This window comes from Spermophilus citellus, assembly GCF_964194105.1.
Source record: "Spermophilus citellus genome assembly, contig: SCAFFOLD_590, whole genome shotgun sequence".
Lineage (NCBI taxonomy): Eukaryota > Metazoa > Chordata > Mammalia > Rodentia > Sciuridae > Spermophilus > Spermophilus citellus.
In genome coordinates, this window is record NW_027672971.1 from 1 (window position 1) to 11,276 (window position 11,276).

Genomic DNA, 11,276 nt, shown 5'->3' on the forward strand with positions numbered 1-11,276 from the left:
ACCAAAAAAAAAAAAAGTTTAAAACATTACAATTCAGTGTAAAATATCAAAAAAATCGATTTCTTATAATTTCACTTTTGAAAGTGAAAATAGTAATCTTTGATTTAAAAAAATTATATGCTTTCAAAGATGATGTTTCTGCACCATGCATATATGATATTTATGATTGATATTTCTACCAAATAACTGGATAATGTTTAATGAATTTAAGCAAAAGTTAAAGACAACTACTCATTTTCTATATGTAAATGAGTTCTGTCTTTTACTGATCCTCATATTCATCAAGGTGTAATGTATAGGCAATGACTTTACACTCACATTTGTCAAGGTGTTTATTGTAAATGTGTTGTTGTTATATAAGGCAAACATTTTGGACAAAATCTGTTCAATGTTCACTATTGGTATGAATTTTCAGATGTTCAATGAATTTAAAATTTGAATAAGTTTTGGAAATATTATTTTTTTAGGGTCTCTGGGCACAATGAATTCTCTAGAAATCAGTAATGTTTAAGAAACATTTTTTTTTTATTTGTCTTCTCTCTAACCAGTATGTATCCTCTGGTGCTGAGTAGTGGTGAATACATTTTGGAGGCATTGTCACATTGTAGCTTTCACATTTCAAACATTTCTCTCGGCTGTGATGATTGTGGTGAGGATTAAATGTTGACCCATCCTTAAAGGGATGGTACCAAGGTCTCATTTGTCAGCTTCTCTCCAGCGTGTTTTCTCGGATGTCCAGTCATGTATGATAGATAATTAAAAATGTTTCTACATTCTCTACATTCGTAGGTCTTCTTTCCAGAATAAACAGCCTAGGGGTGAAAAGGTGATTTCTTATTAAAAGCTTTGCTACATTTTTTCCATTTGTAGGGGTTCTTTTCTGTATAAAATTTGGTTGCTAATAAGCTTTGATTTTTCTTTAAAAGTATTATTATCACTTTCTTCACATTTTGAGGGTTTCTCACCAGGGTGACTTCTGCTGTGGTGAGTAAAATTTTATTTTTGATTAAAAGCTTTACCACTGGGCTGGGGATGTGGCTCAGGCGGTAGCGCGCTCGCCTGGCATGCGTGCGGCCCGGGTTCGATCCTCAGCACCACATACCAACAAAGATGTTGTGTCCGCCGAGAACTAAAAAATAAATATTAAAAATTCTCTCTCTCTTTAAAAAAATAAAATAAAAATAAAAGCTTTGCCACATTATTCACACTTGTAGGACTTCTCTCCAGTGGAAATTCTGCTTTGCTTAATAAAGATTGATTTTCCTTTAAAAACTTTATCACATTCTGCCCATTGGTAGAGCATCTCTCCAGTGTGGATTCTTCTGTGGTAAATAAGACCTTTCGTTTTTTTTGACTAAATTCTTTGCCACGTTGTTTATATTTGTGGCTTCTCTTCAGTATAAATTCTCTGGTGGTGAACAGGGACTGATTTTTGATATGATTTCTGGTGTTCTCTCTCACTTGTAGTTTTCCATATTTTCTTTTGTTGTAAACAGTCAAGATCACAACTTCTATATTCCCCACTTATCACTTGGTGAAATCTATGTTTTATGCCCTTTTCTGGTGAATGTTCTTGGGTATGATGAGGAGTCCTGGCCCGGAAGGCCAAGTTCCTGTAGTTCTCTAGCATCACATCTCTGTACAAGTTTTTCTGAGCAGGCTGAAGGCCTTCCCTTCCTCTTCAGGGAAATCAATGGCCACACCCTGAGTGTTAACAGGTCCATGGCCTGGTGCTCAGGAGTCTGTCCTGCTTGGGATCTTCAGCTCCTGCCCAGCAGAGCAACCTGCGACTCTGAAGCATGAGAACTAATGTCCAGCCAAATGGAGTTGGGAATTCTGGACAGCAAGAAAAGCAGCTGTATCAACCAGAACTGATGGTGCACACCTGTCATGTCAGCGGCTTGGGAGGCTGAGGCAGGAGGATGGCAAGTTCAAGGCCAGCCTCAACAATTCAGCAAGGTGCTAAGCAATTCAGTGAGACCCTGTCTCTAAATAAAATACAAAATAGGATTGGGGCTGTGGCTCGGTGGCTGAGTGCTCCTGAGTTCCATCCCCAGGGCTCCCCCTGTCCCCCTCAAAGAGCACAGGTATCTTCAGGGGATGTCAAATATTCTACAAAGCTCTCATGAAACTAGGAGAGTGGTTGGTATAGGCCAAGGTCAGCCAGGGGTGTAAAACCCTAGGACAGTTGTGGGGCAGTGGACATGGCAGGCCGACGGCTAGATGTGGGGGAGCAGATGAGTACAGGTAGGAGGGCAGAGAATTCCAGAGTGGAGTCAAGGAGGAGGAGCTGGGGGGACCCACAAATCTGCTGCCTCTGTTGGGCTCCTGATGGGAGTTTGCCCCCAAGTGTCTGATGGCAGCAGAGGACAGTGAAGGGCAGCTGGAAGCTTCTGGAATCCCTTCATCTGTGTGTCAGTTTATCTGATCACCAAGACCTTCAGGGGTCTCACCCTTCTCCTGGAGAAAGCAGGAGAAGGGAGCGGTGGGGGGCAGGAAGGTGGGGTCCTCGAGGTGATGAGGCCTGGGGGCTCCGCCCTGGGAGTGGATGGAAGTCATTATGGTGGGGACAGGATCCAGGCAGGAGGGCCAGTGTGGGCCCTCCTCCCGCCCCTCTTGTGTGTCTCCCTGGGGGCTGCCTTCTGACGGGTTAGGAGGCAGAAGGAAGGCCCCGGCTGGCCGTGGCGCCTTGATCTGGCACTTCCAGCCTCCAGAACTGTGAGCCACATACCTGTCGGTCCATTGTAAGTCACCCTGGGTCTGTGCCCCTCTTACAGCAGCACAAATAGAACGAGACAGCTGGGGAATGTCACTTCTAGACCCACCTGGTTGACAGGACAACCAGGCACTCACCTTGTCCAGACAAATGTGCAGGTTTTCAGGATGACTCAGGCCACAGAATGAACACGGCGGTGAGCAGTTGGGCACAGAGCATCAGGGGACTCTCCCTCGTCTGAGTGACGCAGGAGGGACAGCTGGGAGCAGGAGTCAGAAATCTGTACCGGGCTAGGACAGCCACCAAGTCGGGTAGGTGAGGAAGACAGAGCCCGTGGAAGGATTCCCAACTCTCAGGCGTGGGACGAAGGCTTCCGAGAAGGCAGCCTCTCTGTGCTCTGAGGACGGGAGCTGGCTTGGAGGGGCCTTGGAACTACCTGCGAATTCCCAATGGGGAAGCTGGCTCAGGCTGTGGTGGAGGGGAAGGGAAGAGGCCCTTGAAGGGGCACCCAGAGGTTCAGTGGGAATTGGCAGCACCGTGAGGAGTGGCCAAGGAGCGCTGGGGAGGGCAGGTGGCACACCAGGGCTGTAGAGTGCGTTAGCTGGCCAGACCCCAGCGCAAGAGGGCTGTTCACAGGTCTGCCAACCCATGGCAATGCAAGTGGGTGGGTGGAGCACCCTGCACGCTCAAGATTAAAACTGACTTTTATTTTCTCAATAGACTCAACTCTCTATTAAAAATCGCATTTGGGCCGGGGAGGTAGCTCAGGAGTAGAGCGCTTGCCTAGCATGTGTGAGATCCTGGATTCTACCCCCAGCACCCAAAAACAAAACAAAATAAAGTTGTCTGTCAAAGGGTGAAATCAGTCGCACAGACACGGAGCCAAACATTCTAAGAAGATTCGAGTCATCTGCTGAAGATTTGATTTTACCGATACCATCCTTGGTCTGGTCCAGGTCCTCAATGGGGCCCATTTCTGACTCTTGACTGGACGTAGGAGGCTGCACAAAATACCTCTTGACCTCCATCTTAGCTGGTGGACCTCCCCCTTAACTGAGGGCCCTCTCACAGAGACCCGACCTCCACTGCTTTCCTCCTGGAAGGAACCTGGCTCAGCCTGTGCTGAACCAACCTGGTGAATTCACCCAGCTGTGGCTCCCGACGACACGGTTCCCAGATGGCCAAGATCACTGAACATGGCTTATGGAATGAATGAAGGGTTTGCTCGGTGGTCTTCATCCGATGCCTTCTTGCTCACCTTCCACCCACAGATGGCCATGCGGTCAACTTTTATGATTCAGCAGTTGGAAAGAACGTTGAGTTCCCTGTGTGTTTGCCAGTCTCCTGACCACACAGCACGTGTGTTTTTGCAAAGCACATTCAGACCACCCAACGGGTTTTCTCCTGGACTAGATATTTGATTTTGCTTGCTTCATTTGCAGTCTCACATCTTTCAGGACTTGATAGATTCTGCTATATGTCTATGCATATATTTATTCTGATTTATATGTTTAATTGCGTTTACTGTTCCTCAGCTTAATCTGTTAGCTCTAATAATGGAGACTTTCTTTAAGTCAAGCTAAGTCTCTAAAATAGCTTTCATTTGCCAATGTTTATCTTCTCCCACGTCACAATCTTCCCTAGGGTGAATCTGCATGGTCCCATAATGCCTTGCAGCATAACCCTGTGAGTCAAATAGTTCTCCAGTTTTCATTATTTTAATTCCATTTCTCTACATGAATTATTTGATCCTCTTTACTTGATAGGTGGTTGAAAAAATAAAGCATATTGTGATGAGGTATAAAGGGAGTTAGCTGACTTATAGTTTTTACTGCATTTTTCAGAGATAAATAAATCCAGCTTTGTGGCTAGTAGTAAATTAAACCAACCTAATTTTTTCCCCTACCATCTAGCTGGACTGAAATGTTACATTGTGCCATCAAGACAACACCAAATAAGATACCATGTGAATCAGGTTTCTGTTGCTGTAACAAATTCCTGAGATAAATCAACTTATAAGGAAGGGAGGTATATTTTGGCTCATGGTGTCAGAGGTTTCAGCCCATGGCTGCTTGGCCCTGTTGCTTTGGACCTGTGGTCAAGCAGAGCATCATGGCAGTGGCACGTGGCAGAGGAGACGGCTTACCTCATGGTACCTGGGAAAGTGGAGGAAGAGAGGAAGGGCCAGAGCCCTAACGTTTCCTTTAAGAGCACCCTCTTTATGACCTAACCTCCTCCCACTAGGCCCCGCCCCCTAAAGCTTCTACCACCCCCGGTAGCATCACAAGCTGGCCCCAAAGCCTTCAACCAGGGGCCTTAGGGGACACTCGAGGGCCAAACTACAGCAGGTGTGTGTTTAACTATTTCTCACTGGAACCATGTTTTATGAGCACTGACAGTAAAGTGAGATACATAGTTTTTTAAAAAATTTATTTGAGATATACATAGTTTTAACATCACAAACCCAGGAAGTTATCTTTAAAATATTAGATTTTACAATTTAAGTAAATCATAAAAATTTTTTTAGCCAAAGATTGGAATCTTCCCAAGTTAGGATTGAAAATTTACTGTCTTAATGTAGTAGCTTCCCCATTGTTTCCTTATTTCAGTCAAATATATATTTTGTAACAAACTTTGCAAAAATTGAGACTGCAATGATACTGCCCACAATTCAAACTTATTGTTTTTAAAATTTGAATAAGTGTGTGATGCCTGAAATGGCCAAGTTATTTTTTAACGACGCCATAAAGCTTTTAAGTTGTGATGATGCCTTCCAAATGTTAATTTGTTACTATTATTTGATAAGCTTATTTCCAAATGATTTCTCTCATGCTACACGTTTCTCATTGATGATTATGGGTTTTCTGTATTTGGACCATCAACTTTGGCACTGCCTCTTCTGATAAAATAAGTGTTTACCACTTTCAATCCTTAATGATCCAACTTTTAATTTATTTTGTGCTGGGGATTGAACTCAGGGTTGCTTTACCACTCAGCTACACCCCCCTATCTTCTTATTTTGATTTTGAGATAGAATCTCTCTAAGTTGCTTAGGGCTTTGCTAAATTGGCGAGGCTGGCCTCAAACTTGTGATCCTCCTGCCTCAGCCTCCTCAACTGCTGGGAGTACAGGCATGTGTCATTGTCCCCAGGATGGCTCAATTTTCAAGTAACAATTGCCTCCAATATTCGACTACGAACACAAGTAAGCCCACCACTTTTCTTTGAAATTAATAATATATATATCTGTTCATTTTAGGAAAGACAAATGGTCTCAATGCAAGGTATCATGAGCTATCCAAATTATGAAAACAAAGGACTGGACTAACTTTGACTTTGATTTTCTTCCCAAAGTTACTGAAGATGGAGAAGGCCTGAAAGGAAGGCACAGATCCACAAGGGCAGAGAGAAAGGCAGAGGTCACTGCATCTTGGGTGCTGGAGATGAGAGGAATAAAGGATTCAGTGTCACAGAGAGAGCAGGACCACCAGCACCTGGTATCCTGGAAGTCAGGGATGTAGTTGCTGCTGCACACGGGACTGTTAGGGAGCTCCTATGGGAAGCCTGCAAACCCGAGTCCCAGGGCCTTGCAGCACACCGTGCTGCCCTTGGCCTGCACACGCCTGCCTGTCCACTCCCTGCTGAGGGCAGCTGAGTCATGGAGCAGCAGGGTCCTGGGGAAGGGATCCTCCTAGGAGCTGACCTGCGCTGCCCCTCTTCCCCAGGAACATTGGCATCCATGCACCCACCTCCAGGTCAGGGACCCAGTGACCCCAGAGAAACTCCAGCCCAAGACGAAAGAAAGTCCTGGGTGAAATGGCCCAGGTGACTCGTAGCCACTTTCTGGAACCCCCAGCCACCTGCCTGTCCCCCTGCCCACCCCGGGTGTTCCTGTCAGCTCTTCAGTACATTCTTTTAAGAACATGCCACCAACCATCAGAGACTTGAAGAAAGAGAGCTCCTGACAGGAGGAGAAGAGATCAAGTTCAAGTGCAAAACAGAGGGGGGACTAAAAGGGAGAAAAGAGGAAAAGTATCTAAAGATGAAAATTAGGGGCTGGGGATGTGGCTCAAGTGGTAGCGCGCTCGCCTGGCATGCGTGCGGCCCAGGTTCGATCCTCAGCACCACATACCAACAAAGATGTTGTGTCCGCCGAGAACTAAAAAATATTAAAAATTCTCTCTCTCTCTCTCTCTCTCTCTCTCTCTCTCTCTCCCCTCTCTCACTCTCTCTTAAAAAAAAAAGATGAAAATTAAAATTCCCCAAACCTGCTTTAATCCTCAAAAAATAAAGGGAAATATTACCCCTAAGAAATTTAAAAAAAAGGAAAAACAAAAAGAGATATTCTTGCAATGAAAACAGGTCTTAAATCCTAAAAAATATGAACATAGAAATAAAAATCTTAGTGGAGATGATGGAAGAAGAATAGAGACCATCTCCCAGATAACAAACAGAAAATGAAGGGAAGTGGGGTAGAAAAGCAAACAGCATGAGAGGATTACCCCGGGGGGTCGGCACCTGAACAGAGGAATCCATCCCGTGGGGATCAGGGAAACCAAGAAGCACATTGCCAAACCTGAGTTTCCAGGTGGAGGGAACTTGCTGAGTTCCCTGCAGAGTGAAAAAAGACCCTCCCCAAAGCACAGATCCTAAAATGTCAAAATGCACAGATGGAGGAAGAGCCCAATGTCTTACAGTGAGGAAAAAGGAACTTAAGCTAAGAGCCACGAACCTCAGACATTCCACAAGAAATCAGAGGTGATTTGGGTCCCGAGACTGGGAATCCATGTCTCACTTAGACCCTGGCTAGTCCCAGGAGGCTGAGCTCTCAAGGGAAGGGTGAACAGATTGTGCTTTTAGTCATGCAAGTTCCTGAGGAGCTCACTTAGCAAATACCTTTTCTCAGAAAGCTACTGTGGAATGTACTCCAGCAAAACAAAGGAATATATCAAGAGGATACTAGATCAAGGTCAAAAGGATGTCCCTAAAGACATGGTATCTTGAGACTACAGGGGACAGTAGCCTTGGGAACAGAAAAGGGAATAACTGGCAAAAGGTTCCAGAAGGCTATATTTCAAGGGGAAAAAATGAAACTGAAAGAATATTTGGTGCTTTTTAAAAGTATTAACGAAAGGTTTATATTTCTGGTGAAGGGTTTGGGAATGAATTTGTAAAATGTACCCCCCCAAAAAATCTAAAAATTGCAATAACTTACAATGAAGCAGATAATGTCTATTTCTAGAATGAAATAACTTTCTGTTTTCAGAAAAAAATTAGTGTATTTTTGTTGTTAATTATGTAAATGTTGAATGCAAATCTTACTTCAAAGTCATTAAAAGGTGAAAGTACTGAACATTTTTTATCAGAATGGGCAACTATATCCTGGTAAATTCATAATTCGAATATAAAAAATTGTAATCATCGATGGGAAAACATAAGACAGAATTATGAATCAGTTACATATGATAAAAAATTTGACATTTACTCTTGGGGAAAAACTTATTAAAAAGGATTTTTTTTGAAGATGAAAGTGTATGTCTTTATTTATTTCTACAATCTATAAGAAAGCAACTATAGTAAATCTCAGAAAGTTATTGACACTCTGGAAGATAGCTTAACTAGAAGAAGGAATTAGTTTTTGTTTTTGTCTTTTTCCCTCAAAGAAGGGAAAACATTCTCTATAAAGTTGTGGTGACTTTTGTCAAAACTAGATGATACTATATTAATTACTTTTAAATATAAAACTTGTAATCTTATATAGCCAATGATAGCACCCACAGTAAAGTCATAATAAAGATTATCCAAGTAATATAAGAGATTTAAATTAGAATTTTACAATGTTTTGTAATTATTATTTTTTTAATGCACAAGTAGAGGATATTTGTAATACCAACAGACAAAAGTAGAAAGTACCATTAGTTCTGCAACATTTCTTACTGTAAAACTATAAAAAGTTGAATGTATCAAGGCCTGGAATATTAACATAATTTAAAAAATAATATTAATGCAGGAATGTCACTCCAATTCAGATTGATGAACTCAACTTTCTGTGAAATAAATGTCAATTGAAATAAAAAAACTATTTTGGGAAAAATTTATGAACTAAGGCAACAAATTTTTTGCCATTACCAACAAAATATATAGTTTCCTAGTTGAGGTGTATTGTATTAGTCTGCTCACGCTGCCATAACAAAATATCATCCAGATGTGGCGGTGCACGTCTGTAATCCCAGAAGCTTGGGAGGTTGAGGCAGGAGGATCATGAGTTCAAAGCCAGCCTCAGTAAAACAGAGGCGCTAAGAGACTTAGTGAGACCCTGTCTCTAAATCAAATACAAAATTGGGTTGCAGATGTGGCTCAGGGTCGAGTGCCTCTGAGTTCAATCCCTGGTAGCCCCCTCAATGAAAACCAAAATATTATAGTCTGGGTGGCTCAAATAACTGAAATTAATATTCTCAGTTCTGGAGGCTAGAAGTCTGAGATCAAGACGCCAGCAGGGTTGGTTCCTGGCCAGGGCCCTCTTCTTGGATTTCAGATGGCCATTGTCTCACCATGTGTGTGTGTGGGGGGGGGGGAAGAGGGGAGGGGAACTGTCTTGGTATTTTTACATCTTCATCTCCTTATAAGGCCACTCATACCATTATTGGGGCCCCACCATTGTGACCTCATCTAACCCTATAACATCTCAAAGGCCTTAGCTGTAAAGACCATCCCATTGGAGATGAGAGCTTCAACATATTGATTTGGTGGCAGTAGGTCACAATTCAGTCCGTAGCATTAATCAGCTTTCAACAGGAGGTAATTTCATGGCTATTGGTTGAGTGGATGGGGCGTCGCTGCCTAGCTGCTCCTGGTGTGTGAGGCAGAATGTGTGCACATGCCCCTGACCTAGCAAACCTGCTGTCAGCTGTATGCACCTATGCACTAGGACAGACGAGAGGAGTGTTTGATGGAATCATAAAACAGAAAACATCTCAATGCACAGGAGAACAAGTAAACCAGGTAGGTGCCTGCAACGGATGGAGTAGCACCTACTATCACAGGAACACATTTCCAAAGGGTGATTCTGTCCGCAAGCAGGCAATTTGCAAAATATGCATTCAACAGAATGCCCCAAAATACGGAGTGCAAAAGAAAAGACAAGACATTTCCACACCATGAGTGCTATTATGGGTGCCCACACATACCACTGCACTGTCTCCCCGTCCCCCTCTTCAGCAGGCTTTCTGCTCTGTACCTCAGGCAGGGTGCCCAGCCTGCTACCAGGAAGTGCCCGCATGTCGTGAAGTCCTTGGCAAGTGACAGGCTGCTGGCCTGTGGCCTGGGCTCCTGGCCTCTGGATCTAAGGCCAGTGAGGCCCCATCAGGCCAAGGGGAAGACTGGCTGAACACTGAGCTCCACATGGCCATGTCCCCCGCCTGGCTGGCATCTCCCAAGATGGGAGGGGCAGAGCTCAAGGCCAACAGCTCAGGAGTGCATGCTGGGAGGGCCAGCGACTCTGCAGCCCTGGCCTGTCTCAGCAAGGGCCCTCAGTGGTTCTGATCCCCTTTACAGGCATGGACAGGGGGAAAGGCTCAAAAATGCCCAGATCCAAGGGTCAGCAATGCACTGGTTAGCCCAGGTCCTCCTCTGCTGCCAGTGATCCTGGCTCTAGCAGGAGCTGAGGTAAAGTGGGCCATGAGCAGGGAGCAGGCTCCAGCTGAGGGAGGCAAGTCCACGGGGCTCAGCTGAGGATCTACCCATGGTCAGGACTTGGTGCTTTGACCAAGGCACTGCCTATCTCTCTTTCTCTCTCAGCACTTATTTTTATTTCTTGCTCTAACTTCGGGGCTCCAGGAAGAGTTGCTCCCAGGGACGGGTCCAGAGACACATGGGCACCCTCAAGGTGCACAGCAGTGATGAACCCTACATTCCCTATCTCTTGTCCAGGAGGAAGGGAATCTCCTACTCCACTGACTGGTGGGGAGGTTGAGGCTCCTGGTGGCCTATTGAGGGCCAAAGCTGAGGGGGCACAGCCTTCTCTGCAGGATGAAGGTGGGTACTTCCCAGAATGTTTCTGATCCCCAGTCCCCCTCAGGTCGCCTCTGAAGCTTCCCAAATGGGATCTGGCTCCATCTCTACAATGCTCCTCCTGTGGAGGGAAGGGAGCAATAACCTGTCTGAGGCCCTAGAACACCTGCTTGTACCCAGGATGGCACTCTACCACCCAACTGTTCCCATCTGTTGGGTGGCACAGTAGGAGAAGCCTACTTCTGGGGAGAAGGGAGGTCAGGGAAGAGTTAACCCAGGGCCTCATCAATTCTGATGACAGAATTCTTCTGTAGCACAGCTACCTTCAGGCCCTTCTGGCGGCTGCTCAGCCCCTGGGGAATGGAGGTTTCTATCCTGGAGCATCCCAGCCTGTAACCTATAGAATCCTCAGCCAGTCCTGCCTACAGATCCCCACACCTCCACCTGCATACCTCCTCTGCAAGTCTCCAGGACTGTCCAGGTCATAAGCAAGCCTATGTTCTGTGAGTTCACCCAGCTCTGATCCCCCAAGTCAGCTCACCAACATGCCC